The sequence below is a fragment of the Salmo trutta genome, chromosome 8, assembly GCF_901001165.1.
Source record: "Salmo trutta chromosome 8, fSalTru1.1, whole genome shotgun sequence".
Classification (NCBI taxonomy): Eukaryota; Metazoa; Chordata; class Actinopteri; order Salmoniformes; family Salmonidae; genus Salmo; species Salmo trutta.
Window position 1 is genome coordinate 37,578,521 of NC_042964.1, and position 24,698 is coordinate 37,603,218.

Sequence of the window (24,698 nt, forward strand, 5' to 3'; positions counted from 1 at the left end):
TGCGGCCCCCCAAAGAAATGCCACCCCACACCATGACTGACCCACCGCCAAACTGGTCATGCTGGAGGATGTTGCAGGCAGCAGAACGTTCTCCACTGTGTCTCCAGACTGTCACATGTGCTCAGTGTGAACCTGCTTTCATCTGTGAAGAGCACAGGGCGCCAGTGGCGAATTTGCCAATCTTGGTGTTCTCTGGCAAATGCCAAACGTCCTGCACGGTGTTGGGCTGTAAGCACAACCCCCACCTGTGGACGTCTGGCCCTCATACCACCCTCATGGAGTCTGTTTCTGACCGTTTGAGCAGACACATGCACATTTGTGGCCTGCTGGAGGTCATTTTGCAGGGCTCTGGCAGTGCTTCTCCTGCTCCTCCTTGCACAAAGGCGGAGGTAGCGGTCCTGCTGCTGGGTTGTTGCCCTCCTACGGCCTCCTCCACGTCTCCTGATGTACTGGCCTGTCTCCTGGTAGCGCCTCCATGCTCTGGACACTACGCTGACAGACACAGCAAACCTTCTTGCCACAGCTCGCATTGATGTGCCATCCTGGATGAGCTGCACTACCTGAGCCACTTGTGTGGGTTGTAGACTCCATCTCATGCTACCACTAGAGTGAAAGCACCGCCAGCATTCAAAAGTGACCAAAACATCAGCCAGGAAGCATAGGAACTGAGAAGAGGTCTGTGGTCCCCACCTGCAGAACCACTCCTTTATTGGGGGTGTCTTGCTAATTGCCTATAATTTCCACCTGTTGTCCATTCCATTTGCACAACAGCATGTGAAATTTATTGTCAATCAGTGTTGCTTCCTAGGTGGACAGTTTGATTTCACAGAAGTGTGATTGACTTGGAGTTACATTGTGTTGTTTAAGTGTTCCCTTTATTTTTTTGAGCAGTGTATATATATTTTTAAAAGAGATAAGAATAACAAATGATTAAAGAGCAGCAGCAGTAAATAACAATAAGGGGATATATACTGGGGGTACCGGTACATAGGCAATGTGCCGGGGGCACCGGTGTCGATGTAATTTGTACATGTAGGTAGAATTACTAAAGTGACTATGCATAGATAACAGAGAGTAGCAGCAGCGTAGAAGGGGAAGGGGGGGGGGGCTTACCAGGCAGTGATGCAATCCGTCATGATGCTCTCGGTGGTGCAGCTGTGAAACCTTTTGAGGATCTGAGGACCCATGACAAATCTTTTCAGTCTCATCAGGGGGAAATAGGTTGTCGTGCCCTCTTCACAACTGTCTTAGTGTGCTTGGACCATGTTAGTTTGTTGGTGATGTGGACGCCAAGGAACTCTCAACCTGCTCCACTACAGCCCCATCAATGAGAATGGGGGTGTGCTCTGTCCTTTTCCTGTAGTCCACAATCATCTCCTTTGTCTTGATCATGTTGAGGGAGAGGTTGTTGTCCTTGCACCACACAGTCAGGTCTCTAACCTCCTTCCCATAAGCTGTCTCATCGTTGTCGGTGATCAGGCCTACCACTGTTGCGTCATCGGCAAACTTAATGATGGTGTTGGAGTCATGCCTGACTGTGCAGTCATGAGTGAACAGGGAGTACAGGACGGGACTGAGCATGCACCCCTGAGGGGCCCCCTTGTTAAGGATCAGCGTAGCGGATGTGTTACCTACCCTTACCACCTGGGGGTGGCCCATCAGGAAGTCCAGGATCCAGTTGCAGAGGGAGGTGTTTAGTCCCAGGATCCTTAGATTAGTGATGAGCTTTGAGGGCACTATGGTGTTGAACGCTGAGCTGTAGTCAACGAACAGCATTCTCACATAGGTGTTCCTTTTGTCCAGGTGGGAAAGGGCAGTGTGGAGTGCAATAGAGATTGCATCATCTGTGGATCTGTTTGAGCGGTATGCAAATTGGAGTGGGTCTAGGGTTTCAGGGATAATGGTGTTGATGTGAGCCATGACAAACCTTTCACAACATTTCATGGCTACAGACTTGAGTGCTACGGGTCGGTAGTCATTTAGGTAGATTACCTTAGTGTTCTTGGGCACAGGTACTATGGTGGTCTGCTTGAAACATGTTGGTATTACAGACTCGACAGGGAGAGGTTGAAAAATGTCAGTGAAGACACTTGCCAGTTGGTCAGCGCATGCTCGTATGTACACGTCCTGGTAATCCGTCTGGCCCAGCGGCCTTGTGAATGTTGACCTGTTTAAAGGTCTTACTCACGTCGGCTACGGAGAGCGTGATCACACAGTCATCCAGAACAGCTGATGCTCTCATGCATGTTTCAGTGTTACTTGCACCTTGAAACGAGCATAGAAGTTAATTAGCTCGTCTGGTAGGCTCATGTCACTGGGCAGCTCTCGGCTGTGCTTCCCTTTGTTGTCTGTAATAGTTTGCAGGCACTGCCAAATCCGACGAACGTCGGAGCCGGTGTAGTACGATTCGATCTTAGTCCTGTATTGACGCTTTGCCTGTTTGATGGTTCGTCGGAGGGCATAGCGGGATTTCTTATAAGCTTCCGGGTTAGAGTCCTGCTCCTTGAAAGCGGTAGCTCTACCCTTCATCTCAGTGCGAACGTTGCTGTGGGGACGACGTTCTCAATGCACTTATTGATAAAGCCAGTACTCCTCAATGCCATCGGAAGAATCGCGGAACATATTCCAGTCTGTGCTAGCAAATTTTGGCCCATTCCTCCTGACAGAGTCAGGTTTGTAGACCTCCTTGCTCACACACGCTTTTTCAGTTCTGCCCACAAATTTTCTATGGGAGTGAGGTCAGGGCTTTGTGATGGCCACTCCAATACCTTGACTTTGTTGTCCTTCAGGCATTTTGCCACAACTTTGGAAGTATGCTTGGGGTCATTGTCCATTTGGAAGAAACATTTGCGACCAAGCTTTAACTTCCTGACTGATGTCTTGAGATGTTGCTTCAATATATCCACAATTTTCCTGCCTCATGATGCCATCTATTTTGTGAAGTGCACCAGTCCCTCCTGCAGCAAAGCACCCCCACAACATGATGCTGCCACTCCCGTGCTTCACGGTTGGGATGGTGTTCTTCGGCTTGCAAGCCTCCCCCTTTTTCCTCCAAACATAACGATGGTCATTATGGTCAAACAGCTCTATTTTTGTTTCATCAGACTAGAGGACATTTCTCCAAAAAGTACAATCATTGTCCCCATGTGCAGTTGCAAACCGTAGTCTGGATTTTTTATGGCGGTTTTGGAGCAGTGGCTTCTTCCTTGCTGAGTGGCCTTTCAGGTTATGTCGATATAGGACTCATTTTACTGTGGATACAGATACTTTTGAACCGGTTTCCTCCAGCATCTTCACAAGGTCCTTTGCTGCTGTTCTGGGATTGATTTGCACATTTCGCACCAAAGTACGTTCATCTCTAGGAGACAGAACGTGTCTCCTTCCTGAGCGTTATGACAGCTGCGTGGTCCCATGGTGTTTATACTTGCGTACTATTGTTTGTACAGATGAACGTGGTACCTTCAGGCATATGGAAATTGCTCCCAAGGATGAACCAGACTTGTGGAGGTCTACAATTCTTTTTCTGAGGTCTTCGCTGATATATTTTGATTTTCCCATGATGTCAAGCAAAGAGGCACTGAGTTTGAAGGTAGGCCTTGAAATACATCCACAGGTTCACCTCCAATTGACTCAAATGATGTCAACTAGCCTACCAGATGCTTCTAAAGCCATGACATCATTTTCTGTAATTTTCCAAGCTGTTTAAAAGGCACAGTCAACTTAGTGTATGTAAACTTTTGACCCACTGGAATTGTCTGTAAACAAATGTTGGAAAAATTACTTGTGTCATGCTCAAAGTAGATGTCCTAACCGACTTGCCAAAACTAGAGTTTGTTAAGACATTTGTGGAGTGGTTGAAAAATGAGTTTTAATGACTCCAACCTAAGTGTATGTAAACATCCAGCTGTATGCATGTATAATAATGACAATTACAACAATACTGAATGAACACTTATTTTAACTAAAAATTTAACAGAAATAAAATCTATTTAGTCTCAAATAAATAATGAAACATGTTGCCAATAATGCAAAAACAGTGTTGGATTTGAAAGTAAAAGTGCAATATGTGCAGTGTAAAGAAACTAACGTTTATCTGCCTTGCTCAGAACATGAGAACATATAAAAGCTGCTGGTTCCTTTTAACATGAGTCTTTAATATTCCCAGTTAAGAAGTTTTAGGTTGTAGTTATTATAGGACTATTTCTCTCTATACCATTTGTATTTCATATACCTTTGACTATTGGATGTTCTTATAGGCACTATAGTATTGCCAGCCTAATCTTGGGAGTTGATAGGCTTGAAGTCGTAAACAGCGCTGTGCTTCAAGCATTGCGAAGAGCTGCTAGCAAACGCAGGAAAGTGCTGTTTGAATGAATGCTTACGAGCCTGCTGCTGCCTACCACCGCTCAGTCAGACTGCTCTATCAAATATCAAATCAATGACTTAATTATAATAACACACAGAAATACGAGCCTTAGGTCATTAATATGGTCAAATCCAGAAACTATCATTTCAAAAACAAAACGTTTATTCTTTCAGTGAAATACGGAACCGTTGCGGAATTTATCGAACAGGTGGCATCCCTAAGTCTAAATATTACTGTTACACTGCACAACCTTCGATGTTATGTAAAATTCTGGCAAATTAATTACGGTCTTTGTTAGGAAGAAATGGTCTTCACACAGTTCGCAACGAGCCAGGCGGCCCAAACTGCTGCATATACCCTGACTCTGCTTGCACTGAACGCAAGAGAAGTGACACAATTTCCCTAGTTAATTTTGCCTGCTGACATGAATTTCTTTTAAACTAAATATGCAGGTTTAAAAAATATATACTTGTGTATTGATTTTAAGAAAGGCATGGATGTTCATGGTTAGGTACATTGGTGCAACGATTGTGCTTTTATCGCGAAAGCGCTTTTGTTAAATCATCACCCATTTGGCGAAGTTGAAGCAGGCTGTGATTCTATGATAAATTAACAGGCACTGCATTGATTATATGCAACACAGGACAAGCTAGATAAACTAGTAATATCAACCATGTGTAGTTAACTAGTGATTATGTTAAGATTGATTGTTTTTTATAAGATAAGTTTAATGCTAGCTAGCATCTTACCATGGCTCCTTGCTGCATTCATGTAACAGGTGGTCAGCCTGCCACGCAGTCTCCTCATAGATTGCAATGTAATCGGCATCCAAAAATGCCGATTACCGATTGTTATGAAAACTTGAAATTGGCCCTAATCGGCCATGCCAATTAATCGGTCGACCTCTAGTCTGGATATATGTATTATACGAGGGAATGCTTTGGAACAGATTCCCATAATTTAAATCACTTGGAGCTGATTTACTGGTGTTTGTACAGTCTTTAATATCCAACAATAAAAAAAAAACATATCTACCTTTTTATTTTTGCTCAGAAAATGGGGGGCCAAATATTATATATTTTTGAAATCACCCACGGGCCACCAGTTGGGGAAGCCTGCTGTACAGGTAGGGCTGCACGATATGGGCAACTAATCGAATTGTGATTTTTTTAACCAATTGTTGCGATTGTGATTTGACTTGCGATTTAGATCATAACACTTGGGTGAACTGTTGAAATCATATAACATTACTCCGACTCTATGGTTGGTTTTGTTTGGCATGACAACTCATGAAAAAGACCTGTAGAAGTTTCTGCGACAGGCTAGGAACTAGGGATGCACGATAATCGGTGAACATATCGGAATCCGACGATATTAGCTAAAAATGCCAACATCGGTATCGGCCCGATGTCTAGTTTAATGCCGAAGTCCAAAATCGATGTCAAAGCTGATGTGCATACCTATATAACCTAGGTACATGACGTAATGACGCCACGTAAAATCGAGCAGTCATTTGAAAGAGTAAAAACATTTCAGCGAGACAACTCAAAGGCAAAATCCATTAACGCCAAGATAGTGGAATTCATTGCCCTTGACAATCAACCGTTCTCTGTCGTGGGTAGGCCGTCATCGTAAATAAGAATTTGTTCTTAACTGACTTGCATAGTTAAATAAAGGTTCAATTAAAATTGTATTAAAAAATGTTAGCTTTCGCCAACTGGCGAAGCACCGGTACAAGTTGCACTACCGGAGTTACACAGTAATAGCGTCACTGCTATTAGCTTCACAACATACCATGGAACGCCGTTGGGATCTTTACGTGTCAAATAACACTATTTTACAATACCGCGTTGGTAATAAAGCATTATTTGTTCAACCGCAATTTCAGGGGTAGCTAGCTTTAGCTTGGTACCTAGCTAGCACTAATACAACCAGGCTGAAAACAACGATCAGTAGTAACTGCAGTTATTTTCATTATTCTTAGCAATGATTTAGGAATCCTTGTGAGTAAGTATTAGCTAGGTAGCCACTTTTTGTTCACCTATTGAAATTTAACTTCAGCTCATGAAAATAAATAGCTAGCCAGCTACTTAACTCTGTTGCCCAAAACTAACGTTATAAGCAGCCAGCTAGCTTCATCTGGCTAGTGAGGCTCGACCGGACCGGGTTATGTGTTGTGAAGCTAGCCACAATAAGGATTAAGCCCAATAGTGGAATTTGCGGTTTGCCTTCAAAATAAAAATACCTCTTTCAAAGTGATGCAGAAGGTTACAATTGGTGGAATCATGCCATATTTAGACTAGATAATGTTAAACAAGGTTGGAATGTGAAGCAATGAAATGGGGTATCAGTCTACTCGGTGACACCAACAGAACACAACTGTCAAGAGTTTACGCAAATATTAGCATTGTAGCTCTTATCGCGGGACTGTGACTGTGTGAAATCACCTCCCCAGTTAGCCTATTGTGTGTATTGACGTTCATATTGCACTGTATAGCTTTACCTAAGGATTGGGAATCAATGAAATGGGGTATCAGTCTACTCAATACCCAATATTTGTTTTTCCTCCTCAGAGTTATCAGACTCCAAAACATCCACGCAGTATTGTTTTTCCTCGGGAATAGTGATCAATACACAGATTGACAATAAATGTGGCTCAATTCACAGTTGTTTCAGAGTCCCGCAATAAGAGCTACGACACTAATGTTCTCTGGGTGTCACTAAGTAAACTGATACCCCATGTCATTGATCCACAACCCATAGGTAAGGCTGTACAGTGAAATAAGTATGCCCCCAATGCAATTCTAAAGTATAATTCATCCAGTGTGATTTCAACAGATTTTGTTGAGGTATTTAACAACCTTCCAACCTCATTCAGCATGATTTATTCAATTATGGCATAATTCTACTATTTGTGTTCATTTGCGTCACTGTCAATGACATACTTTTATTTAAGGCTAACTGCAAAGTCCACTATTGTGGCTAATCCTTATTGTGGCTAGCTTCACATAGATGGGTCCGACCACCATTAATCAAATAATAACTGCCTTATAAATTAGGGTTATTTTAGATGACACCTAGCTAACTATAGCTACTGAAACGGATGTTGTTTTGCTATGTTTTTGGGGAAGAACATTGTTTGCATCCATGAGATAGCTAGCTTTTTGTTGTTGTTTTTGTTCGACCAGCACTGTAGGTACGAGAGACAACATTACCAGCATCATAGCATACGCATCGATGAATCGTTGTGACATATGAAATACGACTGATAGTGTAATCAATGTGTAATAACTACGGGAAAATAAAATTATGACTGCGTTAAAATATGTGACGTGCAGTCAAATTCAGGTCCTGAACGGTCAACAAGCTTATTTGACACGTCAAATAGTGTTACTTGACACGCAAAGACCCAAATGGTGTTCTATAGTATGAGAAATCCTGGTTGAGAATGAAACGACTGAACAAATATACGAAACAGCACAGCAAGTAAGTGAAAGAAATAGGTTTTGATTATGTTTTACTGGTAATGTGGATATACGTAAATGCCAACAAAATAACTTAATGGTCAGTGTGTGTGTGTGTGTGTGTGTGTGTGTGTGTAACCTTTATTTAACTAGGTCAGTTAAGAACAAAATATTATTTACAATGACGGCCTACTCCGGCTAAACCCGGATGACGCTGGGCCAATTGTGCGCCGCCCTATGTGACTCCCAATCACGGCCGGATGTGATATAGCCTGGAATCGAACCAGGGACTGTAGTGATGCTTCTTGCACTGAGACGCAGTGCCTTAGACTGATGTGTCCGTGTGTGTGTGTGTGTGTGTGTTAACTATTTAACAGTACTAGAATGCTTATAAGGCCGCTAAAATGTTAAATAAATCGGTTATCGGTATCGTTTTTATTGGCAAAGAAAATATCGGAATTGGCCAAAAATGTCATATCGGTGCATCACTAGTAGGAATCAAAGTGTTGGTCAGAGTTTCAGGGGACCCTTATTACATTTGAATGTTCCATTCATAATGTAAAAAAATTATACAAAAAAAATAAATTAAAAAAAATCAGCCTTGAGATATTGCACATGTCAATATTGCAATTTTGATTAAAGTGTGATTCATTGTGCAGCCATAAGTACGAGATAAGCACTCTTTGTCTCAGATACAGAGGGGTGTAACAGAGACGGGTATTATCTCTGGGCCACACCAAAACAAAGAGAGCTCATGTGACAGAGCTGGGGGGCTGGGGATAGGGAAGGGGGATAAAGCATCTGGCATATCTGAATGATGTGAAAGGGAAAGCACAGAGAATTCCCCATTAAACACAATCCAACACACTGGCTGATGGGCTCTGTCCCAGTATCCCCCTCCATCTCCCCCATCTCTCCCCCATCTCTCCCCCTCATCCCTCTCGCTTATCAGCATCCCTTCAAAAAAACATACATGTGCAAGCAGGCACACACAGAGTCTAAAAATTATTCTGTGAAGTCCTGACCCAGAATTCCTAACCCAAACCAGGCACTCCCTCAGATCTCCCCTCATTCCTCTTAGCCTGTGCTTCTGGGGGTCCCCCAGTGCATCGTGGGTAGGCCAGAGCTCAGCGAAGAGGAGGAGACAAAAGGGCAGGCGAGGGAGAGACGGCAGACGACAAGACCTAATTATGTCGAATACACACACTCACATCAAATTAAATTCCTTAAAATTTGACAAATAAGACAGCTCCCTTGAAGTCATGTCCCTAAAGATACAGTAGTTCCACCCCCATTTAGGGAAATCTGCCTTGAAGTTGAATAAGAAGAGCAACTTTTGTCTCTCTCCCTTTTGTCTCTCTATATCCCTGAACTCCTCTCTCATCACCATGGTGACCAAGGCCCCAGAGTCTATATTCTGCTACCAAAAGATTAGTAGGTCTAGACTATCCCAGAACTCTCTCTGGCTGGCTGCTCTTTTCCTTCTAGTCTCACTCCCACTATTTGTCAAGTAACTAGGAAATATGATATGATCAAATTAATATTCAATTGAAAATGGAAAAGATAAAATGGAATGAGAAGAGACGTAAACGCGTGTGAGTTGATGTGCGTACGTGCGTGTGAGAGTGTAAGAAAGCGAGGGCGCGCAAGGGATAAAGAGAGCGAGGGAAAGAGAAAGTGAGCATATTTCGAGTGAGAAGAACAGAATGGCGTCTTTGTGTTTGTGTAAGAGGCATGACATCACCGGGGTAACTCCAGGCATGTACTGTTAGCTGAGGAAGGAACAGACTAGAACAGAGAGAGTGAAAGAGAACAGAGACAGGGCTGTACTGTAATTCAATACAAAACCAGGACAAAAAAAATACATGATTTTGAAATGTTCACGAAATGTAATTCATAGAAGGGTCCTTTGGAGGAACTTTTGGCATACGTATCTAAAAGCATAACTGATAATTAATTAATGAAAGTTGGCCTCCTTTAAGACTCCATAATGTTTAATCTGTAGGCGCTACAAAGCAACAATTGGTGTCATATGAAGCTTTACCCGCTTGCTCTGTAATATGAATAGTATATTGATTTCAATAACACAGTTGTACATTGATTTAGCTTAAAAATAAATAAACATGACAATAGAAAAATACAAATTTATTGATGAACGCAATATACTTTACGGGCATATCAAAAGTTCCAGAGCGGGATCTCTGCTACTTTTGTTATGATCAAATTTGTAAGCATTACCAACAGAGTGAATGTGAAAATGGATTCAAAATGGTCGACCTCTGCTGGTGATGTGCAGGATGTGTAATGACAAGTAAAAGGAGTGCAATGACTGGCACAGTAGGCAATGAAACCAAAATCTCTATAAAACGGGCTATAACTTTCAAACTAGTAGAGATCCCCCGCTGAAACTTTGATATGGCAGTAGAGTATATTATGTACAACAATATATATATAAAAAAAGCCATATCTAAAATATAGTTTCCAATATTTATGTTTATAATTTTCAATATTCATAAATGAAATATAAATACTATTCATATATCAGAGCAAGCAGTAAAGCTTCATATGACACCAACTTTTGCTTTGTAGCACCTACAGATTAAACACTATGAAGTCAAAAGGAGGACTGGCTAAGGGCAAAATGTCATAAATATGCCAACTTTGATTAATAGACACAAATGTCAAATACATGTCAACGACCCTTCCTCCAAAGAACTATTCTATGAATTAAAATGTAATAATTTGACCCGAGGCTAATATGGTTAACACTCTTATAAGCTATTCAACCACGCCCTTGAGGAAAAGGCCTAGTACCTGTCCATAGGGCTGGGGGATATATCAAATTCATTCAAATGTTGGTTTTAGCGTGATCTTCCAAATGCCTGTATAGCAAGAATGCAATTTTTTGTTGTTTTTATGAGTGTTCTGAATCTTTTTGGTCAAGGCTCCTTTGCTCCTTCTGTGCTGTGTGTACCTTCCCACTCTCACAGACGCCAAGCCCCTCCCCCTGCCACTCACAACAAAGACGAAAGATAAAAAATTCCTCTCTCACAACAAGCAGTTTAAACTCGCTATTGGCATTTGAGGTTTGGTCCTACAGAATCTGTCATATCGACGCCGAAACTATCAGACATTATTTTACTGTAATAGATAACAAGGGTATTGTTAGAAAGGTTGTGTCTCAACTACCAAAATGTAGAACAGAGCAGACCCTACTAAAACGAGAGTATCAATGAACATGTTATGGGAAATGTACGCTCAGTTTCTGCCTCGTGTGGTATTGTGGTACCATGTACCGCTAGGAGCTTTTTAGCCAGACTTTTGCGCTAGGTGTCTTTTTATGGCTCAACTACCAAAATGTTGAACAGAGCAGACCCTACTAAAATGAGAATATCAATGAACATGATTGTGTAAAATGTATGCTTAGTTTGTCACACGCTGCATTGCGGTACCACATACCGCTAGTAGCATTTTAGCCACAGACTTTTGCGCTAGCTGTCTTTTTACGCAATGAGCATAAAAATACACATTTATGTAAAGCAGTTAGCAACTCATTCTCATTAGTTGGAAGGAAATTTGCAACAAACAAACATGGAAGAGAGTGAACGTGACACAGAGCATGGAGACACGGAGCTCGTACCTAAAAAAGGGGCAAATTCGGTCGCATGGACGTGGTTTGGGTAGGAAAATTCTGACACGGACCAAAAAAACGTCCACTGCAAAAAAAAATATGCCGCAGGCCGGTCCCGACAACAGGCTCAAACACCACTAACCCCTTTTACCGCCTATGCAAGAATCATGTGAAACAGTACGGAGAGAGTCTACGGATGAGACCCAAAAAAGTACAGTCCAGTGCCCAAAACAAACCCGACTCAGATGTTGCTAGAGACTTTTTCCCGCGGTACACCATAAGGCAAAGAATCCCGAAGATGGAAGGAGATAACAGCTGCCGTTACAACTTACATCTGCAAAGACATGGCCCCAATTTACACGGTTGAGAAACGGGGGTTTCGTGAGTTGGTGCCAACACTCGACCCAAGGTACCAAATGCAAATCTCCTCATGGACTGCACCAGATTTGCCAGATCTTGCTGTAAGATGTTACCCCACTCTTCCACCAAGGCACCTGCAAGTTCCCAGACATTTCTGTGGGGGAATGGCCCTAGCCCTCATCCTCCAATCCAACAGGTCCCAGACGTCCTCAATGGGATTGAGATCAGGGCTCTTCGCTGGCCATGGCAGAACACTGACATTCCTGTCCTGCAGGAAATCACTCACAGAACGAGCAGTATGGCTGGTGGCATTGTCATGCTGGAGGGTCATGTCAGGATGAGCCTGCAGGAAGGGTACCACATGAGGGAGGAGGATGTCTTCCCTGTAATGCACAGCATTGAGATTGCCTGCCTACAATGACAACAAGCTCAGTCCGATGATGCTGTGACACACCGCAACAGACCATGACGGACCCTCCACCTCGATCCCGCTCCAGAGTACAGGCCACGGTCTAACGCTCATTCCTCGACGATAAACGCGAATCTGACCATCACCCCTGGTGAGACAAAACCGCGACTCGTCAGTGAAGAGAACTTTTTGCCGGTCCTGTCTGGTCCAGCGACGGTGGGTTTGTGCCCATAGGCGACGTTGTTGCCGGTGATGTCTGGTGAGGACCTGCCTTACAACAGGCCTACAACTATTGTCGAAGTGTTTTCTATTTACCTTTTTAGATTTTACACATTTATATTTTGTTACATGCTTAATTGAAAATTTGCAGAGGTTCTAAGTAAAATAAATACTCATATTTGATTAAGTACCTTTTATTTGTTGAGTATAATTCAAAAAGTAATAAGAAATAGGCCTTTACATGTGGTCATTTTATATAAATGATTTATTCATTGAATATCCAGAAAATGTGCTATATCGTGATATGTATCGTTATCGGGATATGAAATGACCTATAATCGGGATGAGATTTTGGCCACATCGCCCAGCTCTTTAGTGTTGTGTGTTCCTTCCTTCCTTCCAAACAACACAACTTTACTTTAGTTTCATCTGTCCACAAAATATTTTGCCAGTAGCACTGTGGAACATCCAGGTGCACTTTTGCAAACTTCAGACGTGCAGCAATGTTTTTTTTGGACAGCAGTGGCTTCTTCCGTGGTGTCCTCCCATGAACACCATTCTTGTTTAGTGTTTTACATATCGTAGACTCGTCAACAGAGATGTTACCATGTTCCAGAGATTTCTGTAAGTCTTTAGCTGACACTAAGATTCTTCTTAACCTCATTGAGCATTCTGCACTGTGCTCTTGCAGTCATCGTTGCAGGACGGCCGCTTCTAGGGAGAGTAGCAACAGTGCTGAACTTTCTCCATTTATAGACAATTTGTCTTACCGTGGACTGATGAACATCAAGGCTTTTAGAGATACTTTAACCCTTTCCAGCTTTATGCAAGTCAACAATTCTTAATCTTAGGTCTCTTTTGTTCAAGGCAAGGCAGCTCTAACCAACATCTCCAATCTCGTCTCATTGATTGGACTCCAGGTTAGCTGACTCCAATTAGCTTTTGGAGAAGTCACTAGCCTAGGGGTTCACATACGTTTTCCAACCTACACTGGTGCATGTTTAAATTATGTATTCAATATAGACAAGAAAAATACAATAATGTATGTGTTATTAGTTTAAGCAGACTGTTTGTCTATTGTTGTGACTTAGATGGTAAATCAAATCAAATTTGATGACCAATTTATGCAGACATCCAGGCAAATCAAAAGGGTCCACATACTTTTTGACACTGTATAATTTTACAAGCCCTGAATTCATTACATTATTGCTGAGTGTTTGAAATGTGGTGTATTGACCTTTAAAAGTGTGCAGCAAAGCTTATTCAGAGGGAAAAAAATGTAATAAAAATGGAGATCTGATTTTTAGGCCATAAAGCCCAGCCCTACCCGTTCTGTGTCTGCTGTGTACATGGAGGTGAGTAATGAGCTATAGCTACAGGCCTAGCCCTGGGCTAGCTAGCATCACGCCTATGATATAAAGATCACAGACACTCACAGCCTCCTGTAGGCCACCACACAAACACACCTGTGTAAGAGAAAAGGGGGTACAGCAGTGAACACACAGTACACACGCACACACACACCAGTGCCAGAGGGATTGCAGGTGTGCCTTACTAACCAAAACCACCACTGTCGTCAAATGAATGGGATTAAAGACATGCGGACTACAATATACTTCCGAGCACTCCCAAACACAGCATTACACCCCCTTCCTGGACCCTGAGGAAGTTCCATTTAAGTTGAACCGCAGTGCACCGGGCTATGGCCCGTGATGTGAACGGGGGGGGGGGGGCTTTCTCAAATCAATCAGTAATCTGCCCCGCTCCGTCATGTCAACAAGGCAGCATGATACATTGTTTAGAAACATACATATTTTCCATAAAATATATGTCAGAATTCTCAAACTAGTGTTCATTGAGAAAGCAGATAAAGCGTTTTTATCAAAAGCAATCACTTTTGCATGTGAAAACACAGAATCCTACTCATTACTCCAGGTGCCTAAACTGTCACTTGTGTTGAGCCAATTTTGCTGGCTAACTCATTGATTATGCTCTATAGTACACCGCTCTGGAGGCAGCTCAGTTCCAAATCGAATACAATCAACGCTAATCCGGTTAGGCCCGAAGCATTAATCAAATCCCTTACTCTAATCACTGCCCCTCCACACCCCTAACCCAAACCTTGCCTTATCACACACACACACACACACACACACACACACACACACACACACCCCCTCCCTTTAACAAAAGTCAGTTGTATCTCAGCTATCCTACCCAAACACACAGATGAGGTAGTAACATAAATAATGGAACACTGCCATTAGAGACATAACACTGCCTCCCCTCTGATCTTTTGACCTGCAGCCAGACTCCGGGATGAGAAGTCAGGCATATCACTATGACAACCTGTGACCTCTGAACTCCCAAAACCAACACGGGCCAACCGGCTGAGGTAAATGACTGCTGCAGCCAATAACCATAAACCAGTGCTGCCAGGGGGCAACCATTCACAGTGATGTAATGGGATGTGTTAGCACAAAATGCTGCGGCTAGACATCCATCACACTGGTTGACTGGAACTGAGCCCAGCCCAACACTCCAGCTCGCACACACACACACCTCTCAGTGTAAGGAGCTAAAAGGAGTTTCAGCGTGACTGACCCTGGAGGGATGAGCTGAAATAACAGCGCTAACGGGTAATGGACATGTGAGTGTGTGAGAGAGTGAGTGAGTGAGTGTACATTAGAGGCACTTGGGCAAACAGAGACAGAAATACCTATGTCCCAAATGCTGGAAAATCTCCTTCGGTGTGAGAGTGGAAGCCAAGGCAATGACACAGAGAGAGAGGAGCGATCAGATCCTGTAGAGAAGGAGGGCAGAGAGAGAGAGAGAGGAGATAAGAATGGGGAGATAGGAATAGCAAAGGAGAGAGGGGATGGGTGAAAGGGGGGAGGGAGGAGAAGAGAAGGAGAGGGGCAGTAAGGGGGGTTATTTTTAGGACTGGGTACTGCAGACTCTCACAGCTGAATACACAGTGTGTTCTACAGAGGACAGGCCTGCCATTATACACAGACAAGCATAAACACCCCACAGGCACGTGCTCCCTCCCTCTTTACAGTTGACATTTTAGTCATTTAGCAGACGCTCTTATCCAGGGCGATTTACAGTTGGTGCACTCATCTGCTACTGTGGTAAGGTGAGACAACTTCATATCTCAGTCATAGCTACTTGATTTAGGAAAAATCTATCACCAATCAGAGCTAGAGTCTCTCTGATAAAAATACAAACAACCCACAGAATAAAGCAGGAAAATTAGTTATCATAGCCCCATAGTGAGTGGCGTGGCATGACACACACGGCTTGAATTGGCGCAGACACTACAGTGTCATCAGTGTGCAGCAAGGGGGGCTGGAAAGGGAGAAAAAGCACTGCGGGAGATAAGAGGATGAGCACAGACGAGGCTATACATTATCCCTGTGTCAAATGGAGAGATGAACGGGACAGACTCCAACAGGACCCAGACCTCACCCCTAAACACACACGCTCTGAGCCAGTTAAACAACCCTTCAGGGTTTGCCTAGACCGCTGCCCTTTAACCAGCTTTATCAGCGTCTCAGTCTCACATGACGACCCTTTGAGAAGATAAAAGACTCTGTGCTTCGTCGTCTCCCTCGGTGTGCGCGAGGAGCAGAAGGCCACACCGGTGCAGTTACTGAACCCCCTGTAGTCTGACAGTCAAGTCAATAACTGTCAGCCCATCCATCCTCTCTTCCTGTAGCACCTTCCTCCCACCGGCCCTCTCAGCCTTAGTTACACATCTTGCTATTTACTTCTTCTTCTTCTCCTTTAAAGCCATACCACACTAACGAGGTCTAACGAGCTGCTTCCGGACGACTCAGGACAGCCATCCAGAGGAGCACAACAGGGAACGTGCGAGTGTGTCCCAAAACACGGGCTTCCTCTTCGCAAGGAACAGCTGGAATAGTTCCCATTCCCACAGGACAGAGATAGGAGGGACACACACAAACACAGACTCACACGCAAGATGGATGCAAACATTAAAGCAGTAAAATGCCTAAGTTATCTGGAAGTGTATTCCAACAACAAAGAGCAGATCAATTATTTCATCCTTGCACCCTTCGATGGTTTATCACTTCGCCGTCTTTTCTGCCCACCGTTATCCTTTCCCTGATCTCTCGCTTTTCCTGTTGAACCTCCCCTTTCCCACGAGTCGTCCCAGGCCCCACCTCTAAACCATAAAGCCCGAGAGAACAGGTGTGCCCACCAGGTGCCCCTAGGGATCGTCCCGGAGACACCCAGGCCACCACAGTCCCAGTTCTGTTCCCACTGGACCAGCCAGCGGTGCTTCCTGTCTTTGTCCGGGTCGCTCCTGGTGTGACATTCCTCCTCGTCACCAGAGTGAGGGTTAGGAAGTCAGGAAGAGAAACATCCCACCCTCCTGCCTCCAGCTCAGGCTTCTCAACAGTTTCAGCCAGTCTCCTTCCCTCTCCATTATCTCCTCTGATTTGGCTGTGAAGGCAGAACGGCTAGGAAATGAGACTAGGATAGGAAGCCATTCAAGAGTATCCCCTGCCTCTCAGCCATGTTTCCCTTTAGCTCACTACCTCCTCCCAATACCACTTTAACCCCACTTGCAGTCAAGACAACCAAGCCTTCACGAGGTTAATCGTTTATCTGCACACAAGCGTCATCTTCAACACACACACAGCCTGCCACCCAAGACCCTCCAAAAGAGTCCTGAGACTATCAGCACCAACATATAGCGTCCGACGCGCGCACACACACACACACACACACGTAACAGGAGTTCAGCTACTGTACCATAACAGAACAGACCCTTTCTGTGATGTACCTTTACCTTCGGCTAGATTGATTTCCTTCAGCCTCTTGGCAGTTTGCTAACAAGGTTCCCATGACTTCCTTAAGCTCCAGCGCTCCACACTGTTAGCTGAACCAGAGGTAACAGGCACTGTACTCTGCTGTCACTGTGCTGTCACTGTGCTGTCACTGTGCTGGTTGGGATATGCGGGTCTGTGAGGGAATGTGAACAATGTGCCTGTCAGAACAGTGTCCTACCCCCCCACTATGTGAAGTTACCTCCCAAGGTAGGGTTTGTTCTGTTATGGTAGCTGAACTCATGTTGCTCTGTGTGTCGGCGTATAGAGGTCGCTGTGTGGAGATCACAGCTCCATGACTATTTCAACATGGCAGACAGGAAACACTAACGTGACAGTCACTCTGTGCTGTTGTGCGTGTGTCTACTTCGGGGAATTTCCCTATGAGTGTGTATAATGAGTACAGTATGTGAAGTGTGTATATGTGTCTGTACAGTATTTGTGGTGTGCTTAGTGTACGAGTGCTAATGTTCGGGTGTGTGTGTGTGTGTGTGTGTGTGTGTGTGTGTGTGTGTGTGTGTGTGTGTGTGTGTGAATAATCCGTCTGTCTGCTGCTCGGACAATGCCACCCTCTAATCTCCAGATTACAAGCCAATGTCCCAACCCCCACAGGGCAACGCATGATGGGACAGTCTCCCCCAGGGGGAGGGAGGGAGGGAGGGCACGGCTGTGACGGAGGGAGGGAGGGAGGGAGGGAGGGAGGGAGGGAGGGAGGGAGGGAGGGAGGGAGGGAAAAAAAGAGGACAAAGACAGAATGTGTGAGTGCACACACACAGTGCTGGTCTGTGCATGGTACCGGAGTGGTGTTAATCAGACCCTGGGCTCCTTCCAAAACGGCAGCTCCAGTTCCCACAATGCCCCTCTTCAGGCAACAACAGGAGGGCATTAGGATAGTCTACAGAAACCCCCCCCCAGCTTTCCTCCATCAAACTCTTCAGGGGACAGAAAGTGGATCCCTCAGTTGAAGTCGTCGTCCCATTCCCACCAGTACATGGCTCTGGACTAGAGTCAATTCATATAAAATGACATCACAGCCAGATAACAATAGACTGGTATTGTACTGTTGCCCTACATATACTCACACACATCGCAGGCTGATATAAAATGGCTGATTACTGTATATATGATCACAACGCTCTCCATAGAACAGCAGGAAGGAAGCTGCGGCTCTGTCGCCATAGCAGGCCGAGGATGTCTTACACACCTTGAAAGTCTAATCGTTTGGAGAGCAGTACACCAGACAATGAGACAGCGGCGACCGCTGACAAGATTGTTAAAAATACCATGACTAGTCATCCGATCATACCGCTAATCAACGATACTGAAAGTCTTTTACAGTCGAGCTGTCCACACCACAACTTCCTCAGTCTCCCTTTAAAACTGTGAACACAGAGACAGAACGAGATGATCCCCACCATACGAACAAACACCCAAGCCCACCCCTCTTCCACATTCCTGACATAGCTTCCATAATCAGCACGTGTGCATATCTGTCTGTCCCTCCGCCTCCCCTCGCTAGTTGTGCTGATTCAGTCATCCATGTTGTAAAGCAGGCCTGGGAAAAAGAGCTGGGCAACTGTTGTCACACACACACACACACACACACACACACACACACACACACACACACACACACACACACACACACACACACACACACACACACACACACAGCAGGGGTCGGACACAGGCAGCTGCTACGTAAGTGGAGATAGCCAATAAGTCATTCGGTTTCAGGCGTGGTCACCCATCAAATGAGCTCCACTACACTTTAATGGTGTATTGTCAATACTTAGTCATGTGCAGTATAGACAATACACATGACTATGAAATTGGGCGAATAGCATTGATAAAGTGTTAGAAGTAACACCTCGGTGTATTCCATCTTACAGAATGCTGTTCTCTGGCCAGTTCTATAGCCGTCTGAACATTCCTTGACCTCTGTTCTAAGGCTCTTTAAATGTGTCTGTGTGGGAGTGAGGCGCACTCAGGCTGCAATAATTACACTCATTATCAAGCCTCCAATTAGACTTCCCCGAAAAAACCCAATTGCTAAAACGACCCAAAATACACCCAATGACAACGGACCATGTCCCGAAGACACATGGCATCAGATGATAAATAAACGGGGGGCTTCGTCAGCATCCACTCCTCCTCCTCCTCCTCCCTCTCTTCTCTGTCCTCCTCTCAGGAATCAGGAACTGAGGGAAAAGCATCTGATTGCCCCCATTGATAATCTGATGTCACATTCCACACGTCCAGGCAAACAGTTTAACCCTCGGCTGACCAGACGGTGGGGAGAGGGGGAGGCAGAGGGCTGTGTGAGTTAGCCTGCCTTCCCAATCCATCTCTTCCTCCACACATAATCCTACGAGCAGGAGTAGGGAGGTGCACGCCTCACCGGCACACACATGAACATTCACACAAGGACTAAAGAGGAATAAAGTCGTGGAAAACGTATGTCTTGCTCTCTCGCCCCGCACGCACATATAAACACGCAGTTGTTCATCCCTCGGTACGGTGTTGGCGATGTCTTCAGTGATAGGTACAGATCAGGCTGTGGGCACGGTCAGGCTGTGGGCACGGTCAGGCTGTGGGCACGGTGTGTGTGCTGCACCTCTCGTCCCGAATCAATGAGCTCTCTCAAGACACGGTAACAGAACACAAGATTAAAACCTGATGTGATAGTGAAAGAGAGAGAGAGAGAAATCTCGTAAGTTGGGACGGACAGAAATCGAGACAGAGATAGCGCCTGTTGTCAATGGCAACAGTGTGTTCTAACCTAGGATGATCCTCTGTAAGCCTGTCAGAGCGAGATATCCCCCTCCCATAGCAGACAGGAACTTTATGAGCATACTGCGTACTTTAGCACATCTGCACTGTGAATGTGTGTACTGTCATTGTGGGCATTACTCTGTTATCACCACCCCCCAACCCACTAGATTTAACACGTTCATATAGGGAGAATAGTCTGGACCCCAGTGGTGTAAAGTATTGAAGTAAAAAATACTTTAAAAGTACTACTTAAGTAGTTTTTGGGGGGTTTTTGACAACTTTTACTTTACTACATTCCTAAAGAAAATTTGGTACTTTTTACTCCATACATTTTCCCTGACACCCAAAAGTACTCGTTACATTTTGAATACTTAGCAGGACAGGAAATGGTCCAATTCGCACGCTTATCAAGAGAACATCCCAGGTCATCCCGACTGCCTCTGATCTGGCAGACTAACTAAACACAAATGCTTTGTTTTTAAATGATGTCTGAGTGTTGGAGTGTGACCCTGGCTATCCGTAAATAAAAAATACAAAAGTAAAAAATAAGGAATTTTTTATTATTTGTACTTTTACTTTTGATACTTAAGTATATTTAAAACCAAATACTTTTAGACTTTAACTCCAGTAGTATTTTACTGGGTGACTTTCACTTGAGTCATTTTCTATTAAAGGTATCTTTACTTTAACTCAACTATGACAATTGAGTACTTTTTCCACCAGTGCTGGACCATCTCCTCTATTTTTCATCCCCTCTTATCTCCTCTCGTCTCTCCTCCCTCAGACTTTATCTGCTGATTTGCATGTGAAGGCAGACAGACATATTGATTGAACATTTGTCGGGCAGACAGACAGGCAGACACTGTGGCTATAGTAGGCAGAGGGTCCCGTGAAAAGAACACTCCCAGAGGAACCTTTCCAAAGACAGAGGGAGAGAGAGGATGGTGAGTCTGGTGTCAAAGGACGAGAAAGGGGAGTTAACACAAACACACAGAGACAGAGCGAGAGAGACAGAGCGAGAGAGAGAGACAGAGCGAGAGAGACAGAGCGAGAGAGCGAGAGAGACAGAGCGAGAGAGACAGAGCGAGAGAGACAGAGCGAGAGAGACAGAGCGAGAGAGACAGAGCGAGAGAGACAGAGCGAGAGAGACAGAGCGAGACAGACAGAGCGAGACAGACAGAGCGAGACAGACAGAGCGAGACAGACAGAGCGAGACAGACAGAGCGAGACAGACAGAGCGAGACAGACAGAGCGAGAGAGACAGAGCGAGAGAGACAGAGCGAGAGAGACAGAGCGAGAGAGACAGAGCGAGAGAGACAGAGCGAGAGAAAGAGGGGGCTGGCAAAAGACAGACTGTACAGCACAATATTCTGTGCAACTACCATGAATAATCAACACGATCATATCCAATCGGACCTGAGAGGATGAGTGTGAGCCCTTTGATGAGTCACGACAGAGGAAAGTCACGGAGCACCAGTGCACTATCACAACTGTATATAATCTGATTCTCTCTCTGTTATCCTTCCATGCACTTCACCTCCCAGCACTGAGACTGATCAATATCAAGGCTATCGTGGCATGGTGTTATCAAGCAGGGTTACACTGTAGCACTAGAGAGAGATTAGAGAGAGTTGGGACAGAAAAATGAGGGTTTGGGCCAGTATAATTAGCCTGTCATGAGGGATTGGTTTCACACAGATAGAACAACCTGGCTACATACCCCTGATCTGGGTCATTCTAGCTGCAGGGAACTGCTAGGTCTAACCTGAGTACATGTACACACATACCTCTGGCCAAGAACTAACTGACAACTACTCAGATTTGACACACACAGACATACCTACGGTGGATTAAAAACACACTCTGGACACATGCAGTACTGGGGAGGGGAGATGGAGGGGAGGGTGCATGTTTCAGCCCAGGGCCATATTGGCTCCAGAAGCACAGTAAAGGGCTGTTCCAAACAGACATGTAGGCTACACCACCACTGGAAAAACATCACAGGGGTCAGAGGTGAAATGACACGGCTCCAATGAGACGAGCACAGGAGGACGAGCGTCATCACAACCTCACACACACACACACACACACACACACACGTCAAAATTCGGAACTGCCAATAGGATAGGAAAGATGGACATAATGTGTTACCTCAATTCTTCTCTATTGTTGGCCTCTTCCAACTACACTAACAAGGTATGACATTCATGGGAGATGTATCCTATGCCAGTCTGCTTGCCTGGTATCTTTGTGGCATGGTTTTCAGAGGGAAATCTGTTCCATTTCCACCAATTATACCATGATATTGTTTCCCTGAGAGGCAGTCACAGCTAAGTGCTGCTACACTGAGATTAGAGTGTGCCAGGTATTACTGTGGCCCAAGGAACCAATTCCTCATCATCACTATTACACACTAACAGTGACTTTAGTTCAGACATCTATATGCGGTGAATTGTACCTTATTGGCCTAACAACCTTACATTCATTGATAACATTGTACACAGTAGCCAATCAGTTTCATATATGCACATTTGACACAAACTTACAATGTGCGACACCTGTTATGGACCGTAAAGCCTATAAAACATTGTTATTTTAACGGTTCAGATACAGCCACAGCAAAACATCATAAAATTGAGCAAAAACAAACGAAGCCAGTGTAACAGTGAAAGGAATCTGTGTATAAAAAGTGATGACATGCATCTAACTGGCACGGCTCAAAGCACTGACTATTTACACAATTTATACTCTACTCAGCACTTTCAATATAACCTACTGTATGTAACGTTACATGCTTCAGATTTTCCTGGGTTATAGCCTAAAAGGTGTTGAAAATCAAATGGTGCGCAAGTTAGCCTATAGACTGAAGGCAAATAAACAGCAATGGTATTGCCCATTGTAACCACTCACTAAGGTGTTTAAACCACACATGTAATTGTGTTAATACAACTCCTATTAGTAGGTGTCCGGTAGCTAGTCCTATTTTGACAAGCGATGCAAAATAGTTGGTCAACTCAACCAGACCCTTGTGGCGACGCAACATTGCGCGCTGACAACATTGTATCTAGTCATTTCAAAGCGGCATTGCAGTAGCCATTCTGATGGATAGTGTGCTTGTAAACCTACACGAAGCAACAACATTTGGCTACTTACCAAAAACGATGGACGTCGTTTCTACCTGACTTCCACACCTCGATAGGCGCTTCCTCGGAGGCCGGATGCCCGTCTTTCCACCCACCCGTAAAAACAGTTCGTATACGTCTGGCTTTTTCTCTTGCTCACATTATTCCGCACAGAATGTTCTCACATGAACACCGTTTTCAAAGTTCAAATGATACAAATTACAGACCAGATTCCCGAAAGCTCACTTCTATGACGAGAAGGGAGCTTATGGGGAGTGAGAACGGATTGTGTCCGTGGATGAACCGGTAGAGGTGCAAACTGTGGCTGCCCACATTCTGACGCCTCCGCCTATGCTGGTGCTGACATGGAGAGAGACGGGGAAATGAACTGAATGCGATTGGTGGCCGCATACCAGTAGCACCAATATGGCCCTTCATTCAATGAGTAGTTTTGTAGCGCCTCCTGCAGTAGGTTTACTACACAGATCATCTTAGCCGACATTCCCTGACAACTAGGCCTATTAATCAGTGGTGCAAACTACTTAGTAAAAATACTTTTGAGTACTTTTGGGGGGTATCTGTACTTTACTTTACTTTACTTTTTATATTTTTGACTACGTTTACTTCACTACATTCCTAAAGAAAATAATACACTTTTTACTCCATACATTTTCCCTGACACCCAAAAGTATTCGTTACATTTTGAATGCTTAGCAGGACAGTCAAATTGTCTGTTTTTACGCACTAATTAAGAAAACATCCCTGGTCATCCTTATTGCCTCTGATCTGGTGGACTAAACACACGTGCTTCATCTGTAAATTATGTCTGAGTGTTGGTGTGCCCTTGGCTATCCATACATTAAAAATACAAGAAAATGTTGCAATCTGGTTTGATTAACATAAGTAATTTGAAATTATTTATACTTTTACTTTTGATACTTAAGTATATTTAAAACCAAATACTTTTTGACTCTTACTCAAGTAGTATTTCACTGGGGGACTTTCACTTTTACTTGAGTCATTTTCTATTAAGGTATCTTTACTTTCACTCAAGTATGACAATTGTGTTCTTTTTCCATCCTGCTATTAATTTATTAACTCTTGGTTTTGGAAGACCGCATGGATCGATCTACTTAGGCTAAGGGAACTAATTCTCACTTGAGTCTGCGTCAGTTGATCTCTGTCTCCTAATAGTTTACTCAGTTATTAGACTATATCTGTTGATCTCTGTCTCCTAATAGTTTATTCAGTTATTAGGCTATATCTGTTGATCTCTGTCTCCTAATAGTTTATTCAGTTATTAGACTATATCTGTTGATCTCTGTCTCCTAATAGTTTATTCAGTTATTAGGCTATATCTGTTGATCTCTGTCTCCTAATAGTTTATTCAGTTATTAGGCTACATCTGTTGCATGTTTTGTAAGTTTGTCACAAAGATGCTCTGTTTTCTTTTATTCTCTCATGTCTTGTGGGCATATGCAGATGGTTGCCAT

General features: G+C 44.1%; 1 protein-coding gene across 5 annotated transcripts in view; it reads right to left on the reverse strand.

Moving 5' to 3' along the window:
* LOC115198828 (cyclin-dependent kinase 17) overlaps positions 1-23,598 on the reverse strand; it is a 39,846-nt gene extending 16,248 nt beyond the window's left edge. For 2 of the 5 annotated variants that reach the window (XM_029761150.1, XM_029761149.1), the window contains exons 1-2: positions 23,237-23,598; positions 15,169-15,252 (exon numbers count right to left, since the gene is read on the reverse strand). The gene's annotated coding sequence lies outside the window, so the exon portion shown is untranslated. The remainder of the gene's footprint in view (positions 1-15,168; positions 15,253-23,236) is intronic. The other 3 variants (XM_029761151.1, XM_029761148.1, XM_029761152.1) reach the window with 2 other exon arrangements.
* Between the last annotated feature and the right edge of the window lie 1,100 nt (positions 23,599-24,698).